The sequence below is a fragment of the Dipodomys merriami genome, unplaced genomic scaffold (assembly GCF_024711535.1).
Source record: "Dipodomys merriami isolate MVZ:Mamm:240054 unplaced genomic scaffold, mDipMer1.0.p SCAF_549, whole genome shotgun sequence".
Classification (NCBI taxonomy): domain Eukaryota; kingdom Metazoa; phylum Chordata; class Mammalia; order Rodentia; family Heteromyidae; genus Dipodomys; species Dipodomys merriami.
Window position 1 is genome coordinate 12419 of NW_027206123.1, and position 27672 is coordinate 40090.

A 27672-nucleotide genomic window follows, 5' to 3' on the forward strand; every position below is an offset into this window, starting at 1 on the left:
AGATTGGTCTCTAACTTGGCGTTCAGGGAGAAATTCTGCCTCAGAGTCCTCAAAGGGATTTCCTCATTAAAGACAGGATTCTCTCCTGAGTCCAGGTAGGGACAGATTCTAATTTCTCAATAGGAAATTGGATCCCATGCAAGAGGACAGATTTGTCTGGGTATTCTGTGAGGGAAGATTCTCTGACCTCATCTGAATCTAGATTTTGGATCTCACTTATTGGTTTTTCTCAGCATATACTGGGGTCATTTTCCATTAGCATACATTTACCCTGTACACCATGACGTGTTTTTTTGACTGGTTTGGAGCTGATCTAGCTTGATTGTGAACATCAATGGGAAAATTCTGGATCATCTTCTTCCTTGGTGGTATGTGCAGGTACACCTGCATAACATTTGGGGTTCAAAACCAGTGGATTGTCCACAGGACTCAAAATGTACTTGGGCCTCTCTACAAATTGGAAAAGAAAAACCCTCTACCTTCACATGCTTTCTTGAGATCAGTGATGGATTCTGATCTCCATCAGTCACTATAGACGACATCACTGATTGGTTCTTTGTCTGGAGTTCTGCAGGAGCTGCTCTATGGTGATGCAAACCTGAGAATGGAAATAGGTACAGGAGTCTTAGAGTAGACCCTAGAAGTTAAGGTGTGACTAAACTTCCATAAGGATAGAATGGGGGAAGCTGTAGAATTTGAGTTTGGACTGAACACTGATGCGAAGGTAGGGTGTTTTAAACAAGTGGCTACTTCTAAGTTCTTTCAAAAGAGAACAGTTATTACCTGGCATAGAATATCCATAAAATGACATTTTTGCCAAGCTAGGGAGTACTAAGGGCCCTTGGCCAATCAGGCCCATCCCTAGAGATGCAGGTTCCATACCTACTCATGAGCTCTGAGGCATCTAAACAAGGACTTCTTCCACTTTTTCTTTGTCTCATGGGTCGTGGGTTCCTCCAGCTAGTCCAGAAGAATGTGTAAGCAGAAGAGCAGGTCTGAAGAGGGCATGTTGAGCTTGACATACTGTGTAAGTTTTTTCAGGGTGTCATGGTCCTTGGTCTCATAGAAATCATCAGGGTAGAAGTCCATCCACATAGGGATGATGGAACAACCATTGCTGTGGGAAGATTGGTGACAAGGAAAATTAGAGCCCACCCTCCCCATTCTGAGCCTCTGTCTGGCAGGACTTGTTGTTGGGAAGTAGGAATAAACTCCTGTAAGCAGGATGCTCCTCACAACCCACTTCTACAAATTTCTCAAATATAATCCCCTAAAATTCTCCCTGTAATAGGAAGAAAATGTTGTTTCCCTACTGAATCAGACTTGCTCTACACAGCCCTCCCTGTCATCCTTGAGAGTCCAAAACCGCAAGCACATCCACAACTATGTAATCTGCTATCCTCTGAAGTTCCAAGCCTCAATCCCCTAGTAAAAATCACAACTGGTGAGCAAAGAAGAAAGTTGACTTTGATTCAGAAACTTCAAACATATCAAGTTTTCAAGGACAAAACTTTTCTTTATGCCAACATCCACTTACTTTGTCACTTGTTCATCTTCCTCCCAGTTACGGTAGAAGGATCAGTACCAATGGGAGGAGAGTAGGAAGTTAACTCTATGCTTCTCCTTTTCTGAATTAACATGACACACATAGGACTGGCTATGTCCCATATGGTAATGTAAACATGACAGACAAAAAGTAGAGTTATGTCTATACAATTTCATGGAAATGCTGTGAGGATGCTTATATGCATCTCTACAAAGACATACACAATGGATCATGCCTCTAAACCTACTAATCAGGAGAGTGAGATCTGAAGATCACAGTTTGAACCCACTCTAGTTTGTAAAATTCTAAAGACACTTATCTTCAATTAACCAGCCAAACGCCAGAAATGGACCTTGGGCGCAATTGGTAGAGTGCTACAAATCGGACAACACTCAGGCCCCAGATTCAAGTTCAAGTTACATCCTTACTTATGTCCATATTCCTTTAAAGGCCTCTAAGGTAGTTATTTCCTAGGTGAGGGTGAATATTGTGTGCCACTTGCTCATTCCTTTAATCCTAGTCTCTCACATGCAAATTGCTAAACTTCCACTAGTTTATGAGGCAAATGAAATATTCTGGCAGCCCAGTAATAAGAAATTAAGCATGGAGGCACTTCTTTGTCTCAAGCCAAGTTCCTTTGATAAGAACCCAGTGAAACAGTCTCAGAGAGATAGCGATTGTTCCAATACTCTGCCAGGCGGTCTCATCAGCCCTGGGTTTGTTGGTCATGGGGCTTGAACTCTGGGCTTCAGTGCTATCCCTCAGCCCTTCAGCTCAGGGGGAGCTCTCTTCCACTTGAGCCACCACACAACTTCCAGTTTTCTAGTGGTGTATTGGAGATAAGAGTCTCATGGACCTTCCTGTTCGGGATGGCTTTGAACCGTAATCCTCAGATCTCAGCCATTGACTGTAGTGCTCTAACAATTGTCCAAAGTTCCACTGCAAGCCTTTTAGTAGTGAAATGGAGAGGAGAGACTCATAAAATTTTCTGCTCAGGCCATCTGAACTAAATCTCAGATCTAAAACCCCTGATTAGCTAGTTATAATTATGAGCCTACAGAACCTGGTGATAAAGCATTGTTACTGGAGACAGTGGGGTTGCAAGTTTTAGTCCACCTTCACAACACTCTATATCATAAAACAGCAACAGTACAACCCTATATCAAAATACAATAATAAAAAGTGTTTAGAATACAATTTAGTGATATAGTCTGCTAGCAAAACTTTCAGGAAAACCTTGGTTTTAATGATTTAGCATCACAAAACCAAACAAATTGAGATAATTTCAGTAGATTCTACAAATGTTTACATTACATCTTAATAATTTCAAAACATACAAGAAAACATTCATACTTATAAGGAAAATGTAAAAAAGATAAAAGATGGCAGATTATGAAATGGAAAATTCTACACTGCAGGAAAATTATTTTCATGGTGAATATATGGTGGTATTGTCATGGTGAATATATGATAATGTTCTTCAGAGCAGCAGCAATAGATAAATATATATTTACTACACATAGTCCAACTTGTCTGTCTCTATCAACTTCCAATCTTCTATGCACATTATCAATGCATTCATGTTTGTGGTATACTCAAAAAAAAATAACTAGCCGAGTCAAGAGGTTACCGAAATACATTAGCTTAAATGTTTTAGGAGATAAACGTGCTAATTATATTGACTATTCTATATCTTAAACATGTAGTGTGTTATCATTGTATCTCTAAGTATATGCAAACACTACTTCAAAGTGAAATTGAATACAACAATGTTTTGAAGGCATATGCCTGTAAAGCTACCTATGTGGGACATCATTTCAAGACCAGTGTAATTTTTCCTGCAATGCTGCCCAACCTCTTGCTCTGTGTGATGGAATATGTCTATCATCCCAGGTCCATGGGGAGCTGAGAGCAGGAGGATTTCAATTCCATGTCATTCTAGGCAAGAACTTCCACATGGTCCCATCTCAACCAAAGAAGGTTCAATACTGGCTAGCACCTATCTCCACTACCTAGGTGAAAATACAAATAAGAACTTCGTAGTATAAGAAACAAACAATATTAAAACAAGCCAACACACACCTAGTGTTTGTTTCTTATACCTGCAATCCTAACTATAGCAAGGACTATATATGTGAGCCAGAAGCACAAAGCAGTTCATCATATTAAAAGTGACTATTTGAGTGTCTGCTTTGACTCTGAGGTCTTTGATCTATTTGTAGTTGATTGTGGTGCCGTGTGATATATAAGGATCTAGCTTTAGTTTTCTACAAGTGATTAACCAATTTTGCCAGCACCATTAACTTAGAGGGGGTCATTCTTCCATTCTATTTTTTTAGATGGCTATCTGCCTGGAGGTTCATTTCTGGGATTTCAATTCTATTCCATTGGTCCTGAGGGAGGTTCTTGTACCACTACCAAGCTGTTTTGATTACTATGGCTTTTTAGTAGAGTTTGAAATTTGGTGTTGATATTTCTCCAGCACTGTTCTTTCTGTTTAGGATTGATTTTGCTATTTGGGGTATTGCATTGTTCCATATGTATTTTTGGATTGCCTCTTCTATTTCCTTGACGAATGAGGTTGGAATATTGATAGTTATGGCATTGAATTTGTAGATAGCCTGGGGAACTATTGCCATTTTCACGATATTGATCTTTCCAATCTTGGAGCATAGGAGTTTTTCCCGTTTCTAGGTTCTGTTTTGATTTCATTTTTCATGTTTTTTAAGGACCTCATCATAGAGGTCCTTCATGTCTTTGGTTAAATGAATTCCTAGGTATTTTTTTTTGTGGGGCTATTACGAATAGAGTTGCTTTCCTGATTTCAGCCATGCTTTTCTCATTGTTGTCATACAGAAAAGCCATTGATTTTTGAGGGTTAAATTTATACCTTGCTACTTTGCCAAAGTTTTGAATCAGTTTGAGTAATTTGGGAGTGGAGTCCGTGAATAAGAGAAACATTAGGTCACCTTGGCACAGACCAATGTTTTTGTAAAGAGTCCCAGAAACACAACAAATAAAAAAATGTTTGGAGAAATGGTATTGCATGAAATTGCAGGGTTTCTGAAAGGCAAAGGAAAGAGTTAGCAAGATCAATAGAAAGACCACATACTGGGAGAAGATCTTCACTAGCCATACAACGGACAAGTGTTTCATATATAAAATATACCTAGAATCCAAAAAATCAAATCCCCCTAAAACAAATCCTCAAAGAAACAACTACCCAATGAATAAGGGACCTAAGACTTAAAGAGAAACTTCTCCGAAGAGGAAAGAAGGATGGCCAATAGACACATGAAGATGTGTTCAACCTCCCTACCCATAAAAGAAATACAAACCAAAACAACATCAAAACAACAACCACCTTACCCCAGTTAGATTGGGTATAATCAAGGACTCTAATAACAATAGATGCTGTAGGGGATGTGGCAAAAATGGAACCTTATTGCATTGTTGGCGGAAGTGTAAACTTGTTCAAAAACCTTGGAAAACTGTATGCAGGTTCCTCAAAAGACTCCACACAAAGTTCTCCTATCACCCAGCAATCTCACTTTTGGGCATTTACACAAATGATCACAAACAAATCAATACTAATGTTACCAGCAAAACTGTGTTTATTGCAGCATTATTTACCGTAGCTAAAATATTGAACCAAGCCAGATACCCCTCAGTAGATGAATGGATCAAGAAAATATGGTGTATATACACAATGGAATTCTCTGCCTCCATCAGAAAGAATAACGTTGCCCCATTTGTTAGGAAATGGAAAGCCTTGGAAAAAAATATATTAAATGAAGTAAGCCAGGCCCAAAGAAACAGGTCCCATGGTTTCCCTTATTTTCTATAACTAGTATATGTCTGAGACAAGCAGAAAAGGTCAGATAAGTTAATGTTAGGTGAAATGAATGCCAAGATAAGGATTCAAATGTATTTTTTTCTTTCATGCCATTGTTTCTAACATATTTATAAGATGATTTCTTTTGTTGTTTTCTATGTCCCTCCCCCACGGTATAACCCCTGATTTCATTGTATTTGATGTTGGTATAATTTGTGGAAGGGAAGCAAAAAAACAAATTAAGTAGGGATACAGTTGAACCCATTGAACAATGAGATATACAAGATGTTATGTCAGAAAACGAACATTACAACCTGCCCGGGGGAGGGGGGTGAGTGTGGATTGGGGGGGTTAGTGAGGTGTGTGTGTGTGAGATAAGAAGTGATGGGAAGGGGAAACAAAGGAGGGGGCAACAATGCTTCATAAGAAATGTGCTCATTACTTTGCCCATATAATTATAACCCCTCTCTATGGTATTTTCACACACACACACACACACACACACACACACACACACACACACACACAAGACCATTTCAAGCCAGGTGCAAGTGGCTCATACCTGTAATCCCAGCTACTCATGAGGCTGAGATCTGAGGATTGAAGTTCAAAGCCAGCCCAGGAATAAAAGTCCTCATAAGACTCTTACCTCCAATTAACAACTCAAAAGCCAGAAGTGGTTCTGTAGCTCAATTGTTAGAGTGCTACCTAACTTGAGCACAGAGTATTAGGGACAGTGCCCAGGCCCTGAATTCAAGCCCCACAACTGACAAAAAATATAAATAAACATGTAAATGTCTGATTTTTTTGTGAAATGGTAACCTCACTGTACATACTTAAGTAACAATTACATTTCAAAAAGAATCAGAAATCCCGAAGCCATGGGTCATTATGATGTGCATCTACTTTCCAAAATTTCAAAGTCCCATCGTCTGAGCTGGTAGCACACAGGTTGTAGCCCAAGGGGATGAGAAAATATGAAGCCAGAGATCCTTTCAGATTGTCCCACTAACGCTTTTATTACTTTAAGAAAAAACAAACAAAACAAAGGAAAGCAAACAAAATAGACTTTATGGTTAAGTAAAGTGCTATTAAAGATTCCAGGCAGAATTATATTGTTAAATGATGAGTCAGTACATATATTTTGTAGATACTGAACTCACATGTGTCACAAAAGTATCTATGGATTCATAACTAGAAAGTCTTAAGTGTAAGGCATATTAATTAGGTGAGTTTCATTAAGTAGTCAATGAAGAGAACACCACACGGTATTCAGTCAGGTAAGTAGTTTATTTACTGAACTGCTTCCCATACCATACATGGTAGAAAGGCATGTAAAAAAAATGGGGTGACCCAACCTCCAGCGAGGACCTATCTAGGTAAAGAACCAGATGAGGTGAGGCCAGGTCGGGGTAAATTCTGGCCACACTGGATCTACATGTGACTTTAAGGCCTGAGACTCATCTCTGGTTAGATGGAAAGTGTGACCAGAGGCTGACCCGGTTGTGACTTAGCAGGAGGGGGAGGTGGCTGCCTCCAGGTGTGCCAAATACCTAGGTAACAAAGAGTGGAAACTTAGTCAAGAAGTGGGAAGGTGTGTGCAAAGGGTTTGCATGGCCTGGGGCAGACCTAATACACAATACAGGTAGTACCTCTACCATGCGATTCCTGACTCCAAAAAATTCATTCTCAATAATTTTCTTTCTTTCTATCCTTCTCATTCTTTCTTTCTTTCTTTCTTTCTTCCTCTTTCTTTCTTTCTTTCTTTCTTTCTTTCTTTCTTTCTTTCTTTCTTTTTTCCTTTTTTCTTTTTCTTACTTTCAAACTTACCATATATTTTAATATCAAATCACCTATATTTGCCAATGATTAACTCAAATTACCTGTAATCATTTATTTCCATAATATCATCTAGAGGTAGGCAGAACTGGAGCTCACACCATTAACTAAATTGGTAGAATTTGAGAGTATCACAATTCTGAATCCGTCTAGGAAGGAAAGTATCACCCATATCAACCTACTAAGTAGGGATTTTGGAATGCAATCATGATCCCTGCTTTTTGGGATGGGTGCAAAAATTGCTACTCTATGAGTACAGTAACTTAAACAAGAAAGGATTGGTGGAGTGACTCCAGTGGTGGAATACCTGTCTGGTAAACACAAAATCTAAACTTAAATCAACTTCCTAAAGATAAAATAAGAAAAGGAAACAAAGAACAACTCATACTGAGCATGTGTTTAATGTAAACATTTACCCTAAATTATTGTAATTATAAATGTCATCATTTATTTCTAGGGGAAAACACATTTTGTGTCAAGCCTAAATGAAAATATAACACACTATATATAAAGCTTTGGTAAAACACAGGTCTAGCTTACAATGATGAACACATAAGTTTGCATGCTCAGTGGTGTTGCAGGGTTGATATACATAAATATACAAATTTATATATATATATATATACATACATATATACATACAAAAATACATATATACATATATGTATGTATTTATATATCAAGTATCATAATAAATAAAAATAAAAAATTTACAATGAATAAATTTAGTTCACAGATACCTTTCCCAGAGTATTATTTTACTTGAACCAATTCAGGTCTTGATGTCTCCAATGCTATATCACTCTTACATGGTTGCTGATCCCTTTCAGCTTTTTTATGATATTCTTTTTTCTTTGTTTTTCAGATGAAAAAGCCTGGCAATAAACATACTTGTATGACATTCCTTTCTTTAGAAAATGAAAAGCATGTTGTGTTATCTGGCTCTTTATGTACCATCAAACTAATTTTTTATAATTTCAAGTACACATTGTCACATTAATCACTGAAATAAACATTATGAAAATGAAACTCTGAAATTATTTAGAGAGATCACTTGAAAGTTACCTTTCTACACACTCATTCTACTCCCTCAACTAAATCATAGAACTTAAAATAAGTAACAATTTAGCTGTGTGACAGTGGCTCATGCCTCTAATCCTACCTACTCAGGAGTTGAGATCTGAGGATGATAGTTCAAAGCTAGCCCTTGCAGGAAATCCGTGACATTCTTACCTCCAATTAACCACCAGAAAACAGGAAGTGGCACTGTGGCTCAAGTGGTAAAGTGATAGTCTTGATCTGAAGAGCTCAAGGACAACACCTAGATCCAGAATTCAAGCCCCATAACCAAGAAAAATAAAAAAATAAAAACCGATCAAAATGTAATATTTGAAAACTAATGTGCACATATACACAAAAACTGTATAGAAATAAAACTGTAACAGTCCCTGGACTGGCAAAGAAAAAGAGATTAAAATGAAATTGCCTTCAATAATTCACTTAGACGATATATACTGACAGGGGAGCCTACTGGAACTCACATCACTAATTGAAGAGGTAAAATTTGAGAAGATCACATTTCAGAACCAATATGCAAGGAAAGTACTAAGAGTCTCATATCATCCTAAAGCCTGGGACGTTGGAATGCATTTGTGATCCCAGCTACTTGGCAGACAGAAGTGAAGAACTTAGCCTCTGTTCAGCCCTCAGCAAAATTGATAACCTATGAGCAAAGTAAATAAATCGAAAAAGGATGTTCTAATGGTAGAATACTTGTTCAACAAACAAAATATCTAAATTCATACTCATTTCCTAAAAGAGGAAATAAACGAGAAGAAATAACGTAAGAAAGAAAGGAAGAAAGAAAGAAAGAAAGAAAGAAAGAAAGAAAGAAAGAAAGAAAGAAAGAAGAAAGAAAGAAAGAAAGAAAGAAAGAAAGAAAGAAAGAAAGAAAGAAAGAAAGAAAGAAAGAAAGAAAATAGAAAGGAAAAGGGGCTGGGAAGGTGGCTTAGTGGTAGAATGCTTACCTTGCATGCATGAGGTCCTGGGTTCGATTCCTCAGCACAATATAATTTAAAAAAAGCCGGAAGTGGCTCTGTGGCTAAATTGGGAGAGCACTAGCTTTGAGCTGTAGAGATGAGGGACAACACCCAGGCCCAGAGTTCAGTCCCCACGACTGGACTCTGCCCCCCCCAAAAAAAAGAAAGAGAAAGAAAGAATGGAGGAAAAAAGAAAGGGAAAAAGAGAGGTATAAATAAATCCTCAGCATGCGATAGATGTTAATAATGACCCTAAATCTTTTTAGCTATAAATGCCATCATTTAATTCTGGGCAGAGACATTTTGTATCACACCTGAATAAACGATAGCATACAAAGCTTTGGTAAAATGCCACATTGAAAGTTTTGGTAAAATACAGGTCTGGCTTATTCTGTTGGACCAATAGGAGTGTATGTCTAGTGTTGTTGGAGGTATGTTAAGGTGTGTGGGAGTTTACCATCCTGAGGATGTTGCAATGATGAAATTGACTAACTACACAACTACCTGAGCAGATCCCTGCTGAGACCTATATTAAGTCACAGGTTAGCGAAGAACAATATTTACAAATATATATATACATATATATAATTTACAATGAAATATATATAATAAAAATAATTATCTTTTTAGCTATAAATGCCATCATTTAATTCTGGGCAGAGACATTTTGTATCACACCTGAATAAACGATAGCATACAAAGCTTTGGTAAAATGCCACATTGAAAGTTTTGGTAAAATACAGGTCTGGCTTATTCTGTTGGACCAATAGGAGTGTATGTCTAGTGTTGTTGGAGGTATGTTAAGGTGTGTGGGAGTTTACCATCCTGAGGATGTTGCAATGATGAAATTGACTAACTACACAACTACCTGAGCAGATCCCTGCTGAGACCTATATTAAGTCACAGGTTAGCGAAGAACAATATTTACAAATATATATATATACATATATATAATTTACAATGAAATATATATAATAAAAATAATTTTGTGACCAAAATTATTTTTACCTGATTCTGTGTATGTTTTTCATTCTATGTACAAGTTCCTCATTCTCTTCTGTCTCATTATATTGTCTTTCCTTGGTTTTGTTTTGTTTTCAGAACCATGGTCTAACAGGACATTTCTTGTATTTTTGTCTTCTAGTCTTCACAAAGTCTGCAGTTAAATATTCTTAAGTTCCTTTTGTTAGAAAATTTCAAGCACATTGAATGGGATCTTCATCATAATTTTGTTATGATCTCAAATAAGTTTTTATTTCTGGCATTTCACCTGTATATTACTTCAATCTTTTCCAAAGGTCACTTTAGTGGAAGGAGGAAATTCAACATGGATTCTGGTAGAGAATTTCTGTTACTAAAATCTCTGATACATCGTAACGCAAGCAACTCCGAAATTATTCATTAGAGAGATGATTTGAAAGTCATCTTTGCAGATGCTTGTGTTGGAGCAGGGCTGGCTTTCCAGGCAGGAGATAGGCTGTGTGAGAGGCTTCTAGCCAAGCAAGGCTGGGCTTCAAGGGCAGTTATAGGGAAGTGAAGGTTTTTTGTAATAGCCTTATGGACTTTGTGGGAAGAAGTAGGTTCAAGGCTGTGTTTGCGAGGTTAGGCCATTTAGAATTAGGCTATTTATGGGTGAAGTTTCTGATGAAATGAGGAGGAGCTTGTGGGAGAAGGCTAGTTGTGGGTGGGGTATGAAAGGGAAGGGAGGAGCTTGGAGGTACTAGGATATGGGAGCAATGGGACTATGAAGAACTAGAGTAGTTATGGGCCCAGTATCTGATGGATGAATTGAGGATTCAAGGGAGGAGCCTGATGTAGGCAGGGTTCTTGGTGCAGCAAAGCAGGATATAGAAGGAGGAGATATGGATGTATCCTGGTATCCATGCAGAGCATGGATTGCAGGAAGGGGTGGAGTGGAAGAAGGCTTTCCCTGTAGCAAAGGAGGGATTTCAGGAAGGAGTCTGATTGCAGTCAGGCCTTTGAAAATTTATAGCGGTTCTACCAGGTGGTATGTTAGTTAAGTTTTGACTTTTTAAGGAGGAGGCTGCCTGGAAGTGGTTTTCCAGTGGATATAGTCATGTTTTATGGGAAGAGGGAATTGGATAGTGGCAAGACTTAGTGAAGAGTGGGGCTACAAAAAATAAACAGTTACTGCTAATAGGAACACCATTTTCTGTCACTATAGAATTATATTACTTTATGTATGCAAGAGATATTGGAGAAAGTAACCAAGTAATTTTTCCTTCCTAGTGAAATTTTTCTTTATTCCATTTGAGTAAAAGTAAAACCACAGGTCACATCAGGCTCAGGCAAATGGTAGACTAAGACACATGAAGCACTGGACTTGATTCCCCAGCACAACCTTTAAGGACCACAAATAAAAAGTTTAAAATGTCTCATTGGTCATAATGGACCCTCTATGGTCTTAATATTGTGAATGAATAGAACTTTTACTCTGGCCAATTTAGAAATCCAAAATCTAAGTAAGTAGTAATGTTTTAACATTATATAATATTGGAAAGTATATTAAAATAATTAGGAAAATATAAAATTGAATATGGAATGTTCATTTTCCACCATCAATTTTTAATCTAAAAGAATTTTAAACCAGAAAATTGCCATATAATGAGATTGCAGCATGATTTCTTTTCATTCATCAAAATGGTGTCTTAAGCAATGTCTTTGGCATTGGATAAATCGATGTTAAAACATATCTAAGAATGTGAAGAACTAAGATGGTGGAGGAAAAGCTGGAGGCAAAAAAAGCTCTTGCATAGAAAGGAGTTTTAGTGTTCCAGTGAACAGTCCTAGGCCAGAGAATTACACCAAGTGTGCCAGCACGGTACAGAGAGTGTGGCCAGAGAGAGAAAATCCAGGCAAAGAGACAGATCTGAGTACTTGCTGGCTGCCGCCGACACAGCAACAGCCATAGCTTCCATACCTGCAACACAGAGAGTCTGGTACAAAAGAGTCAGATGCAGCAGGTAAGCGAATTCTACTCAACACCAGCAAGAACTGACAAGGAGCAGATATTTTCACCCTGCAGATCACAGACCAGAGATGACCCAGGAACCAACACTCTGGCGGTGTTAGTAGAAGCCTGCCATCCTCACTCCTTCTCAGGGAGCAGAGGAGGGCAGGCCAATCATCCCCCACCCTACTACCAGAGATCTCCATCTTTGATACTGACAAAGGCACGGCTGAGCTGCTAGTGCCAACTCAGGCCTTGAGAGAAAAACAGAGAGTCATTTAGCAGGTCACAGGAACCTGCTCAGATCTGCCAGGCTCAACTCCACACAGGAAACAGTCACTCAGCCCAGGCAGAGGAAAATCTGTCCCCAGGAGTTGCTCTCTTTTCTGCATAAACAGAGCCAGAGGCTGCCCCTCCCCATGGAAGCCTTGACAATCAATTGAAATTCAGTAAACATAAACCCTGACAGTGGCTCCAGGCTGGGCTCTGTGAATGTCTCAGAAGCTAGCCCCTCAGGGAAAAGCTACTGTTTGCTGAAAGGCCTCAACTCTACACAGAACCTAACCTCATCACAGCATCTCCAAACGAGAGGTAACAGCCATCTCCCTCTTTTTTGATACTCAAAGCAGGTCTATATCCCATTGAACTAGCCTGGGAGGAGGACCACAAAATCCTGGGAAAAGCAGAGCATTTTTCTGCTTGCCCAAACAAACTGACTTTATTAACCAATTAAGCCACAGGAAAACCAACCACCACAAGCAGATCAAAGACTCCACCAAGAGACTGGATATGAAAAAAAGGGAGATACAGAATCTTCCCGTCTCCCACCCCCCCAAAAAAAAACAAAGAACTTTCTTTTTTGTACCTTATTTTTAAATATTAAAACAAAATTTAATTTCTAATTTTTAAAAAAATTTCGTTTTCTATTATTTTTTTCTTTTCTTCCTCGTATAATTTTAATTTTAGGTGTATATGTTTGTATGCTTTTTAAAAATCTCTACTGACATTTTGATCATTTTTTTCTCTTTTTCTTTTCTCATTCTTTTCAATTCTTCTCTTTCATTCTTTTCTGTGTGACTTAATTGCTGCTCTGCTCATCTTCAGATATACCTCTTGCCGATTATTAGATCTTATCCCCCAAGGAATACACACTTAATCCAGAAATTTATTACTCAACTCAAAACCTTAGACTTAAACTCCTTAAGAGCAGTTTTACCTCTTTATACCAATATAATATTTTAAAAGGTTTTTATTTTTCTAGTTTTTCATGTCTCCTTTTGATCCCTCCTCTCCTCTCATCCCATCCCCATTCTTCTCTGAATACTAGTCCTTCAAACTTGCAGTTTTTAAGGGTTTCACATTTTAATTGTAAATTTTTGTTTTCCCATTTTTATCTTTTTTTTTATTTTTCTTCTTTTTTTCTCTTATTCTTTTTTCTTTTTCTTTTTTCCTCTATCTGCTTTCATTCTGTCCAATCCATTTCCCTTATTTGAGATTAGGACTTGGTTAATTCCACTCTCCCTCACCTTTCCACATCCCACTAATCCTATTTTTCCCCACATACTCCCTAAACCGAATAATTTCTAGTTGCCAAATTCTCCTTTACTGTTTGATGTTGAATAGATTCTATCTCTTGAACTAGAATGTATCTGCAGACTTTTGACTGTGTAACTACAGACTTTGGTTGATGCTTACCTTAAAATAGTGTTCGAGCCCAAAACTGGTGTTACACTCATCCCAAATGGCCAGAAAAACTCAAGAAAAATAGCAAGTCCGGGGATCTCAGCTCCCACTCATGACAATCAGGGGACAGATTAGATAATGAATAAACCAGAGGACGTTCCCAAAAAGCTCTACAAACACTACAGATAAACAGCGTAAATGAAAAGAGTGAACATTTGCAAAGTATCAGTGTGAGGATGATAGGTAGAGAGAAGAGGTAACCAAAGATCAATACAGGAGACTCATGAGCTTGAGGAAGCTACTCAAAAATTGATACAGGAATTTTGTGAGCAGATTGAGAACACTGAAAGAGAAATAAAGGAATTGCATAAGCAGATTGAGATCAGTCAAAGAGATAGAGGAGGAATTGCATGAGCTGGCTGAGAACAGACAAAGAGAAAGTCAGGAATGGTGTGAACAGGCTGAGAACACTCAATGAGAACTACAGGAATTCTGTGAACATGAGGAAGCTAATCAAAGAGAAATACAGAAACTGAGAGAACCGGATGAGAATAGACAAAGATCAATGGAGGCATTCATGGAATCCATAAACAGAAAGCTGAAAGAAATCAGGGAGACTACAAATGGAATGCTGAATGGAACCCAAGAGAAGGAATGGCAGTCCAAGTAAACCATAACCAATCAACTAAGTGATTTGAGAATAAACACTGAACACAAAATTAAGGAATTAAAGAGTTTCATGCAAGATCTAAAACAAAGCTCCAGCAAAGAATTTGAAAGCTGACCAACTAGAAGAAAAAGAAATAAAAAACAAAGTAGAAAGTCTTGGCAGTAGGTTAGACCATGCAGAAGATCGAATTTCGGGAATTGAATACAGCCTAGATATTATAGAGAAAGAATATACAACCATCCAAGACAAAAACCAAGAAGTATGATAGATCTATTCAACATTTGGAAGAAACCATCAGAAGGCTTAATTTGAGGATAATGGGTGTAGAGGAACACCTAGAGACAGAAGTTAATGGTCTAGGAAATTTGTTTCACAGGATCCTAGCAGAAAACTTCCCAAACATGCAAAAAGATAGGCCTATTCAGATACAAGAAGCTTTTAGAACACCCAATAGAGAATATGGGGGGAATTACTTACACATGAGTCCATGATTAAGTACCACGATAAGAATTCTACAAAGAAGCGTCAAAATGGACCAAAGGGTCCTACCCATAATACTTTGCTTCTACTGCAAATCACACAACCTCCAAAATCCAGCGTCTCCATTTGTAGAAATACATACTTGTGACAAGGATAGAAAAGGCACCGAGGACCAAAGTGAATGATGCACAATTTTAAGGTAGATTCCATAGATAAAGGAATGTGTCCCACACATTTCCAAATGTAAATCTGAGAAAGTCAGTCATCTTTGTCATACTAATAAAAACCACATAAAAGCTAACTGTGAGATTCAAAAAGATTGCATGAGAACAGGTGTTCATTGTGACAGCACAGCAACTTCAGTGCAAATTACTATCTCTGTCTTTGCTTGTCTTATTCCAATCTCATTCTTGAATTTTGAAGGTGAGATTCTGGAGAGCCAGTTCTCTTTGCTCCAGTAAGTAATTGGAGATATAATTTCTTCACATAGTTATTGTATTCTCACTGTTTATTAAGCTTACTGAGTACTAATGGGATTATAAAACACAAGGAAGTCTTAACTTCTCCACTATTTTTTAAATGTCTGCTGTAAGAACAACAAAGCTAACGAAAACAAAAACTCAGAAGCCATATAAAGATATTTGTGGTGTATTGGTACCAGAAGAATTTGAAATGTCACATATAAATACCAAATGACATTTACAAAGCACAAATCTTAATTCTTCTGTGAGCTAATATGATAATTACACATGTATATTTTCCAACAAAATCACCATTGAGAATACCACAGCCAATTTCAATCACAGAAGCAAAGCTGCAAGAATTGCTAAAATTTCCACCTATTCTTTCCAAGAGTTGAGAGCGTTGATTCTGCTGGCATTGACTGTTTGATCCTCTTCCTCCTCACAAATAAGTGTGCCTATGTAGAACAATTTATATCTATATCTTAACTTCATGGGTGTCTAGCATTTCTGGTCTTATCTTCAGTCTTAGTACCATCTATGTAGCATATGTAGTTTATGAACATGAACCATCCCTTAACAAGCAGAAACATGCTCTAAAACAGTTCTAACAGAAACATCTGTGATAATGGAAATATTCTATATATGCATTGTCTAACATACTACCCACTGGCTATATGTGGCTAATGAATCTCAAATGTGAATAATGTCTGAGACATTAATCTTTCCAATTTCAGTTAAATGAAATTTTAAATAATAAGATTCATCTACTCACTCTTAACTGAACAGCTCAGTTTCCAAATAAGGAAGCTGCAGTTATCACAAAGATAGTAATAAGTATGAAGTCTTGACTTTAGACTTGCCAAATTCTTACCAAATTCCTAGCGGTACTGGAGGATTGAACCCCAAACCCTATAATTTTGAAACAGCATCTCTACTAGTGCCATACCTGCAGATTGTAATTGGATTGCTTATTTTGAGGTAGTATCATTTTGCCTGGGACTGATTGGACTGCGGTCCCCCTAACACAGGCAAGAAAACATTGCACCCAGCAAATGCTTAGAGTTTCTGAAACTTTTTTTTGTTGTCTGGGCTTGCCTGGCAATGAAATTCTCTAATCTTTGTTGCCCAAGAAGATAAGATTAAAAGTTTGAGCCACTTTATCAAGTAAAGGTACACGATTTCAAAATATCATGATATTGCCTGTATTTGTGCTTAACATATAGATCTAACCTTACTTTTCTCCCTCTTTTGTTTAGTACTCTGAGTTGAAAACTTTGGGTTTCTTGATATACATAGCTTTGTTTTAGATGGAATCCCATAACAATAAAAAAAACTCTGAAAATTTTATGTCAAAAATCATGGAAAAGAAGGCTTCAGGTTGGAAAACAACAACAACACTGATCCTTCCGTTATAAATGCAATATATTGATAGTGTTAGTCAGTGCTTTCTTATATCAGAAGAGAAGGAAGGCAGAAATGTGAAAAATTTGTACATGTACCACAGTTGCTTTATTAGTCTGTAGTTGAACACAACTTTGATTTATATATTGGCTGTTGTTGTGAATAAGGTAAATAACAATGAACTACAGATATATTCACGAGTTACCGAGAGAGAAATAATCACATTATTGGTGGGTAAGATGATACATTAACTTAGCATTTCTCTTTTTTTTTGTCGGTTTGGGGCTTGAACTCACGGCCTGGGTGTTGTCCCTCAGGGCTTCAGCTCAAGGCTAGCGATCTACCCCTTGAGCTACAGCACCACTTCCAGTTTTCTGGTGTTTCTTGGAGATAAGAGTTTCACAGACTTTTCTTCCTGGGCTGGCTTTGAACCTGATCCTCAGATATCAGCCTCTTTAGAAAACTGCATACTACTTTCTACAACGAGAATACTAACCTGGATTTTGACCAAGAGGGTAGAAAGTTTCCTTTTCTCCACACTCTCACCATTATTATATTTTATAATAATGGGCAAGTTTTTACTATCTGCAGCACACCCCAAACTGGCCTTAGACTTAAATCCAACCTCCTAAGTGCTTGGAATTACAAGCCTTTACCACAACACCTGGTTCCTTTGATTTTTTTGATAAGAGTTATAAAAGTAATTAAGTAGTATCATAGTAATTTTGAGTGACATTTCGCTAATGAATTCTGGTCTCAAAGCATTAAGCCAGCATAGAAGTTGTATTAAGTACAACTTTGTTAACCCACTGTCGATCTTCAGGGATTTAAGGAAAACATGTCTATTCAGAACTTTTGTCCATTTTAAATCAAGTTTCTCGTTAATCTCATCTTTAATCTTCTATGCAAAATCAATAAATAATTCAAGGTAGTAGAAAGGAAAAATATTAAGCAACTCAACATTTTTCAATTAGCAATAACCTGATATTGCTTAAATCATTTTCTATTTACACTTGCGAATATATAACTCAATTTAGTTATACCTTTTACAAGGCTGTAAGTATTTTATTTATTTTACCTTGATTATTCATTCCAAAGTATACGTGTATAATTTCCCTTGGTTTCTTTCAATCTCAAGTAGTTCAGATTTGGACTGAAGAATAAATTGAAGGAAACAAAAAAAATACAGTTCCTCTCATCTGATGATGCCTCTACAAGAATGAGGAAAGATTTCAACCTTCTAAGGACCTATGATAGGATATCAAAAAGAGAATTCATTCCTCTAGGTCTTCCTTATGATGTAAAACACAATATATTGCTCAGATACTTTTGTTTTATCAGTTTTTCACATTTACATATGGACTTCACCTCAGTTTACAACATTCATTCATTATTCTGTTCCTGATATTTTTACAATACCAAGACATAAGATAACCAGTTTGATTTACAGCATGAGAAGTTATCCACCTGGCTTCCTTGGAAGCAGAGCATGGTCAATAGATAATATTACTTTTGGTTGCTCACTACATGTAATAGTACATTTCTGAACAAGCATTGTTACCTCCTCCTTTATTTTCCCCTACCATCCTTCCCTCCTACCTCCAAAAGTATACTGCCCTCCCTCAGTCCCCAACATAAATTGTAAAGTTCATTTTTCAACATAGTGTTTGTGAATTTAATTGTTACAATGGGTCAACCTGTATCCCGTTTAAGCATTTTGGTTTTTTCCTTCCCCTTCCCAAACTAGAGGAGCATATATACAAGATGTAGCAGCTTCAAATACAGTGAAAACAGGTGTTATAGTTTGAGGGAGGAACCTATAAAGACACACAAAAAATCACATTGCACATTATAAGTATGTTAGAAACAATAGCAAGAAAGAAATAACCACTGTGTCCCTATCTTGGGGTTCATTTCCCTTAACATTATCTTGTCTGGTCAAATGGACATGGCTTTTGAACACTTCTGTTTATCGCAGATATATATTCGTTATTGAAAATTAGGGAAACCATGGGATGTATGTTTCTTTGGATAGGCCATACTAATATTTTATCTGCTACATTGTTGTATTAGTTTATTCAAACACACACAAATATACACATACAAACTCACAGATATATATAGGTGTAGTATGAAGAATCAGTCAGTCTGCAAAGCAATATTTTAATAGGAATTCCATAAAATATTTAATCTGCTGAGATCTGATTAGAATTTGTAGAAATAGATAGCTGTCCAGTCTCTTCACTTCTCTTCAATCTAGTAATAGAATGCCTAGCTACAGCAATAGGACAAGATGGAAACATAAAGGGGATCTAAATAGGGAAGGAAGAAATAAAACTCTCCCCCTTTGCAGATGACATGATCCAGTATTTAAGGAATCCCATAGAATCCACTCCCAAATTACTCAAGCTGATTCAAAATTTTGGCAAAGTAGCAAGGTATAAAATTAACCCCCCAAATCAATGGCTTTTCTGTATGCCAACAATGAGAAAAGTGTGGCTGAAATTAGGAAAGCGAAACCATTTGTAACAGCCCCACAAAAAATAAAACACCTAGGAATTAACTTAACTAAAGAAGTGAAGGACCTCTATGATGAAAACCTTAAAAACTTGAAAAAGGAAATCAAAACAGAACTTAAAAAATGGCAAAAACTCCCATGCTCCTGGATTGGAAAGATTAACATAGTGAAAATGACAATACTTCCCAAGGCTATTTACAAATTCAATGCGATACCTATCAAAATTCCAACCTCATTCTTCAAGGAAATAGAGGCAATCCAAAAATTCATATGGAACAATAAAAGACCCCGAATAGCAAAAATGCTCCTCAACGGAAAGAACGCTGCTGGAGGAATATCAATGCCAAATTTCAAACTCTACTATAAATCCATAGTAATAAAAGCAGCTTGGTACTGGCACAAGAACAGACCTCAGGACCAATGCAATAGAATTGAAAACCCAGAAATGAACGTACAGACCTATAGCTATCTAATTTTCGATAAGGGATCTAAAAAACTAGAATGGAAGAAAGACAGCCTCTTCAGTAAATGGTGCTGGCAAAATTGGGTAATTACTTGTAGAAAATTAAAGTGAGATCCTTATATTTCACCCTGCAACAGAATCAACTCCAAATGGATCAAAGACCTCGGAGTCAAAGCAGACACTCTGAAAACATTACAGGATGGAATAGGAGAAATCTTAGGTCTCCTTGGCTCAGGCCGAAATTTTCTGAATAGAGACCCGGAAACACAACAAATCAAATAAAGGTTGGACAAATGGGATTGCATGAAGTTGCAGAGCTTCTGCCTGGCAAAGGACATAGCTAGCAAGATCAATAGAAAGCCCATGGATTGGGAGAAGTTCTTCACTAGCCATACAACGGACTAGGGTCTCATCTCTAAAATATACTTGGAACTCAAAAAATTAAACCCCCCAACAACAAATCCTCAAAGAAACAACTGCCCAATAAATAAGTGGGCAAAAGATTTAAAGAGAAACTTCTCTGAAGAAGAAACAAGGATGGCCAATAGACCCATGAAGAAGTGCTCAACAGCCCTAGCCAAAAAAGAAATGCAAATCAAAACAACCTTAAGATATCACCTCACTCCAGTTAGAATGGCAAAAATCAAGAACTCTAATAACAAAAGATGCTGGAGGGGATGTGGACAGAAGGGAACCTTACTGCATTGTTGGTGGGAGTTTAAACTTGTTCAAACACTTTGGAAAGCACTATGGAGGTTCCTCAAAAGACTCCACATAGAGCTCCCTTATGACCCAGTAATCCCACTTGTGGGCATTTACCCAAATGTTTACAAACAAGACCACTCTAAAGCTACCGGCACAACTATGTTTATTGCAGCATTATTTACTATAGCTGAGATATGGAACCAACCCAGATGCCCCTCAGTAGATGAATGGATCAAGAAAATGTGGTATATGTACACAAGGGAATTCTACCCCTCCATCAGAAAGTATGACATTGCCCCATTTTTTAGGAAATGGAAAGAGTTGGAAAAATTATATTAAGTGAAGTAAGCCAAACCCAAAGAAACATAGGTCCCATGGTTTCCCTCATTTGGAATAGTTTGTATATGTATGAATCAAGCAGAAAAGGTCAGGTAAGGCGATGTTAGGAAAATAAATCCTAAGATATGTATTTTAAAGTTTTTTCTTTCATGCATTTGTTTCTAATGCATTTATATGATTATTTTTTGTTTCTTTGTATGTCCCTCCCCCACAGTATAACACCTGCTTTCACTGTATTTGATGTCGTTATAATTTGTGGAGGGGAAGGGGAAAAACAAGTGTTAATCAGGATACAGGTGGACCCATTGCAAGTTGAGAAGTACAAGTTGTCATGTCAAAAACGAACTTTACAATTTTGGTGGGGTTGTAGGGGGAGGATTAGTTTTCGGGAAGGCTTGGAAGGGTTGGGAAGGGGAAACAATGGAGGAGGCTATAATGCTTGTTAAGAAATGTACTCATCATCTTGCCCATGTAATTGTAATCCCTCTGTACCGTTTTTTCACAATAAAAAATAAAAATTGAAAAAAATGTATTCTAAATTATTGCTATTTTACTGCACCTTTCCTGCAACCAGTTTGATATAGTTTAATAATTGTCAAGCCAAGTTGCTCTATATTCTACTGGAGATTTACTAATTCATGCATGCAGGTATATGTATATTTATATGTATATGTTTATGTAGCTATATATTTACATATATATGTTCCAATGTGGATCATTAGACTGGAAACTTTGCTTTGTTTTGGTGGTCAGTAGTTGAGCCTGGTCTGCTCATTCTGTGACAATATCTGTACTTATTCTCATCATTCCTTTATTTACCACGCCATCAGCCTTCTAAAATCAGTTTCATTTCCTGGAGAATATTACCAATCAGTCCAGCCAATATCCACCCAAAGGGCTTTAATAAAGCAAGCTTTAAGGAAGGAAGATAACATGAAGTGACAACTACAGAATTTCTACGGAGACCTAGAAGTTTATCAAAATTATGTCTGACATCTTTCACATTTCTGTCTTCCTTCTCATAGTTAAGAAAACTTTGACCAACACTATAAATATATAGCATTTATAACTTAAGGATCAATGTTTTATTCCAACCTGAAGCCTTCTTTTCCATGATGTTTGAAATAAAATTTTGGGAGTTTTTTTTTTATTTTCATGGGATTCCATCCAAAACAAACCAATGTTTTCAATTCAAGAGTACTAAACAAAAAAGGGAGAAAATCATGGTTAGCTACATATGTAAAGCACAAATATAGAAAATATCAAGAAATTTTAAAATTGTATATTTTTACTGGATAAAGTGTCTCAAACTTGTAATCTTATCTTCTTGGGCATCAACAATTAGAGAATTCCAGTTCCAGGCAAGCCCAGACAATATAAAGAAGTTTCAGAAACTAATCATTTTCTGGGTACAATGTTTGGTTTGTGTTAGGAGGACTGCAGTCCAATCAGACCCAGGCATAGTGATACTACCTCAAAATAAGAAATCCAATTATAATCTGCAGGTATGACAGTAGTAGAGATGCTGTTTCATAAGTATAGGGTTTTGGGTTTAGTCCTTCAGTACCACTAAGAATTTAAGTGTGTGCCAGGTTAAGAATTTGGCATGTCTAAGGTCAAGACTTCATACTCGTTTTACAAGTTCTAATAAAACTTTTACCTCTTTTCCTAATCTTTAAAAGTATAACCATAACTTCCATGCCCAAATCAAATAATTTCCTATTAGAGATTTTCTTCTATCCATTAAGTAATATGTTATGTGTTGGATACTGTCCTACTGAAGTCATATTAAAGATAGAAAACCCATTGTCTTAGAAAGTGACTGCTTGTTTGTCTAGCAAGGCAATTCACTAATTAGTCTTTTGAATCCCTTCTGTTGGAGGAGGGCTGGGGGAGGGGGTCACTTTAAACTGGCCGAATTTTTCTATCCAATTTTAGACAAGAGCACTTTACAAATTGTTACATTGTCAGGACTAGCTGAAAAAGTCCAAACCAGGCACACAGCCTTCTACACCCTCCCTGCTGGCAGCCTCCACAAGGAGAAAATGCATCCTGAGGCTAGAAGGGAACCAAACTAGCCTAGTAACCTTCCATTCCTCACAGGGAGGGTGGGCATAGCAGGTCTGTGACCAAACCCAGCTGGAACTTTTATTCCCCCAGAGATGTTCAATTAAATAACAAAAACACAGATAAACACAAAAACCAAGAATCCACATTTAAAACTGGTACCAATTCTAAAACAGAACTAGACAAGAACTGAAGGCTGAGTTGGGGACTAATGGGCCCCAATTTATCCCTGCCGGAACTCTGTGCTGCTCCCACTCAGCAAGCTGAATCCAGAGTCTGCTGAGTGAGCCTGCCACACTCACCCATAACTTCCCTACCCCAGAAAACATTAAACACACACACTAAACTTAACAAGACAAACAAGTGGCCACAAAGACAAAATCAAGTCTCAGTGAATGGGGCAACATCTCACCACCATTCACTTACCAGGGGACTCAACCCCCCCACTCACCTCCGGAGGATTTTTCTCTTAGATTCCTGCAGACGTTGACCCAGGGGCCTTCCAAGGTGGAGGAGTATTCCCAGTCATCTTGGGGCAAGGAACAAAAGTCCCTTGTGGCCATCCCCTCAGATTGACAGGTTCTCCCCCACGCTCAGAACACCCCTAGCCAAGGCCCGAGGCTGAGATATAACTGGGGCCACTCGCAGGTGGTCAATGGCAGCTTCATAATTGACAACCAAGCAAGTTACAAAAGCAAACAAACTAGGACAAAGTCTCGGGGTGTTCCATTGGGATTGGCATGTTTTTAGGATGCCCAATTGTAGCAGCCTTTGTATATGTGGCCTGATTCCATTTTTAGGTTCCCTGCTTAGTGGATGCTGATGTATCATCACTGGGGCAGCCGACGGCTTAAGTCCAATGGCCAATCCCATTCCCCCTGTCTCTGCCCAAGCCTGAGGGAAACCTAACAACCACTTGGGGTCAATTGAGACTGGCTGAGGGCTTTCATGCAAACGATGCTCGTCTTCTAGGCGTAAATTCAGAACTTGGAGAGATTGTCCTTGGGGTCCTCTAATGGAGGCCCCCCCTTCTTGGAAGTGAATTTGGGCCCCTACTTTTGAGAGGAGGTCCCTCCCCAACAGCGGGTAGGGGCAGTCAGGAACCAGGAGAAACAAGTGTGTGGCCAACCCCGTTCCAAGATGCACTTTTCGCTCAGTTGTCCACTGGTATAATTTTCCTCCAGTGGCTCCCTGCACCCAAGACTTTTTATTACTTAGGGGACGTTTTGGTTGAGTGAGTACCGAATGCTGGGCACCAGTGTCAACCAAGAAGGTAACTGGACTGCCACCCACTCGTAAAGTCGTGAAGTTATCTGGGGCTCAGGGGGGGCTCCTGGCCCTGACTAGCCTAGTTGTCACTTCCTAATGACAACACCAGTGCCGGTCTCCCAGCTCCCCTGGCCTGTTTTCTGTCATTGGGGCAGTCCTTGGCCCAATGCCCAAATTCTTTGCAGTATGTGCACTGGTCCCGGCTGAATGGTGGTCTCTTTTTGTCTCCCGGGTTCCTCACTGGCCTACTCTCTCTCCCTTCTGGCTGTCTGACTATGGTGGCCAGGATCTTACTTAACTCTCTGGTACGTTTCTTGTCTCGCTTGTCCTCCCTATCCTCCTGCAACTTACGCAATCTTTCTTCCTTTTCTTCCTGAGTTTCTCTCTTATTGAAAACTTTCTCTGCCTCCTTGACTAAATCTTGCAAAGTATACCCCTGAAGTGCCTCCAGCCATTGCAGCTTAGTCCGAGTGTCCGGGGCTGACTGCCCAATAAAGGACATATTAACATCGGATTGTCTGTCTAAGGTGGGGGGGTCAAAGGGCTTATACATACAATATCCTTCCATTAATCTTTCTAAAAACCCACAGGCGTTTCATCAGAACCCTGCACTATTTCACGTACCTTGGCCAAATTAGTGGGGCGTCTCCCGGCCCCTTTAAGACCCGCCAACAGAACCCGGCGATAAAGACGGAGCCATTCCCTACCAGCAATGGTGTTGAAGTCCCAGTTAGGGAATACTTCATCGATCTCATTTGGCATTGGGTCGGTTTTTGCGAGCCTCTAGGAACACTCGCTGATGTTCCTCTGTAGTGAGGAGGGTCTGTAAGAGCTGCTGACAGTCGTCCCAGGTGGGTTGGTGCGTTAGCAAGATGGACTCAATTAAACCCGTCAGGGCCTGGGGGTCCTGGGAAAAGGGCAGGTTATGGGTTTTCCAATTATGTAAATCTGAGGCAGAAAAAGGCCAGTATTGCACTTGGCCACCCACGGTCGGGAGGAGGAAGGAATGAGCTGTTCAGACTCCTTCGCTCTCCCCTCCTCGATGGCGGCAGAGACACAGGCGGCTGCTAAGTGGGGGCGAGGGTGCTCTGGGCGACTATGGCACCTGTGGCTCCGCCTCTGGCTCAGTGGAATTGGGAGAAGGCATAGGTGGAACAAGGGAGCTCTCTTGTGGCTTCCTGCATTCCTCCACTGGAGCGGGCTGAAGATAGGGCGGTGGAGGGTCTGGCATTTGGAGAGGCTCTAACAATAGCAAGTCTGTCTGACTGTCAGGCAGAACGGGGGGATTTGGAGAGCAGGTGGAGGAGTCCTTTGTTTTAAGTTTCGACAATTCCTTTAGGGGGTAAAGGGAAGACTGGCATAAGGGTGGTGGGGGAGGAGTGAGGGGAGTGGGTGGCAGAGGGACAGACAGGGGAGGAAAGGTGGGCTGGGTGGGGGCAGGAGGAAGAAGGGTGAGGGGAATGGGAGAGGGTGGAGGGGCTGAGAGAGGGATGGAATGGGAAAGGAAAGGCTTAATCCACTTCGGGAAGTCCTGAGCAAGGTTTTCCCAAGTAAATATGTAGGGGACCTGGTCAGGATGTCCGTGAGGGCTGGGCTGGAAGACTCGAGCCTTCACCTGTAAAATAATACCAAAATTAAAGGAGCCCTCCTTAGTCCACCCTACATTGAAGGTGGGCCACTCAGAGAAACAGAAAATTATCCTCTTCTTTTTCTGGACCTCCAACGACAAGTTGTGGGCCTGGGCTGAGACTTCTTTCCAGTGATCTAGAGTCAGGCTTAAGGGGGTGGTTAGTTGTTGTCCCATTTCTTTGAGCGTCACAAAACAGACACCAAAGACAATCAACGTTAGACAGATGCAGACAAGACTAGACAAACGCCGTGCGGTCCCCAAGTGAGCACAAATGAGGAGCGAAACTTCAGAAGGGAGAGGCCGCCCTTGCCTTAACTCCTCCGAACATAGAGACACTCGGATCTCGTCCCCCCTCCATGCGACACTGGAGTAGGACTCCTGGGCAGGACTAGGGTAGTGGGCATGTCTGCTTTTCCCTCTAGTCCACCACAAATTCACGCGACCCTGGAGTAGGACTCCAGGGCGGGACCAGGGTAGTGGGCACATCTGCTTTTCCCTCTGGTCCACCACACAAGTCCTGTACAGGCACTTTTGGATCCCCAAAACGCAAAATGAACATGACAAGCATGGAGAACACAGAAAATTAGAGCTCTGTCTTACCTCCAACTGGTCTTGAAATTTTGGGTCTGGGGGCGCCTTATCCCGGACGAGCCCCCAACTGAAGGACCCCAGACGCACTGGGATGCTTTCTTCAATGGGAGGGCACCCCAAGAACAAAGACTCCAAACCAGCAGATGCAACAAGCAAGAGGAGTTTATTAGGCTTTTGCGCAAAGGGGCTCCCTGTCGAAGGCAGACTGGAAGCCAGGCACTTTTAAAGACAAAAACCACAGGATTATCATAAGACCCCAGGCTCCCCAGGATTGGCTCAGCTCTGTGCAGGAAGTTTTGTAACACTTGTTGAAAACTAGTTGGTTCCCTAAAGGGGGAGGCTTCTCTGGAGGGGAGTCCACATATTTACAGGCTTGCAATTGGTTGACATTTGACCTAGTTTGCTGGGCTCGCCAGATGGTCCTTGTCTTGAGCCCCCTGCCGTGAGTTTTTACACAGGAATTCAGGAGAACATATTCTTTTGTTCTTTATCTATGTTTGAAGACCTTGTCCCGGGGCTGGACTCCATCTGGACTTTGTAACTTTTTAACTTATTTCTGGAAGGGGAAGGGTCAGTGTTTGCGCAAACAGGTTTACAGAAGCAGAATTAGCAGTTAGCATATTGTAAAATGGACATAGCTCCAATTTCAATCTTTCACCACAATACTCACACCCCAAATATAATATTTAGTTCATGCAATCTTAGCAACATAAGCATATGGCCCAAAATGTTCATTAGCTTTATATGCTGTCATTAATGTAGTATAACTAATACAATTAAGTACATACCCTGAGAGAAAGTAGATTCTTCCTGGTAAATACATGCTTGAAGGCACACACACATACACACACATATTTAGCACTCTAACTCAGGTTTGGTTCCTGACATTGGGTATGAGACAATGATCAAATAATCAAACTTTCCTGCCCAGACATAAAATACATTCATAATTCCACACATAAAAAGACACCAGATCATTAAAAATAATGACAATATTTAACAGAATGACCCAGCTCCTTAACCATCTACTCCCTGATTTCATTCATTTATGATGATGTGTTTTTCATATCATATTTAAAAATCATTTTGAGTTTCCCTAATTAGCAGACAAAAATATGCTATCATAGAAAATCAAGGAAAATTACTCGTGCCTCAGTAATCT

At 39.1% G+C, this 27672-nt stretch overlaps 1 long non-coding RNA gene across 8 annotated transcripts; it reads right to left on the reverse strand.

Annotated features, from left to right (window-relative positions):
- Positions 1-550: 550 nt before the first annotated feature.
- On the reverse strand, positions 551-26682 carry LOC138811678 (uncharacterized). 8 transcript variants are annotated; one of them, XR_011367480.1, is made up of 8 exons: positions 26520-26682; positions 24997-25196; positions 22049-22153; positions 18007-18176; positions 8454-8541; positions 7961-8095; positions 883-1117; positions 551-598 (listed from the first exon to the last, which is right to left on the reverse strand). It is a non-coding gene; the product is annotated as an uncharacterized lncRNA (long non-coding RNA). The 8 variants fall into 8 exon arrangements; XR_011367479.1 differs by lacking the exons at positions 551-598; positions 883-1117 and adding exons at positions 6663-6934; positions 9248-9403; XR_011367478.1 differs by lacking the exons at positions 551-598; positions 883-1117 and adding exons at positions 6663-6934; positions 10268-10415.
- Between the last annotated feature and the right edge of the window lie 990 nt (positions 26683-27672).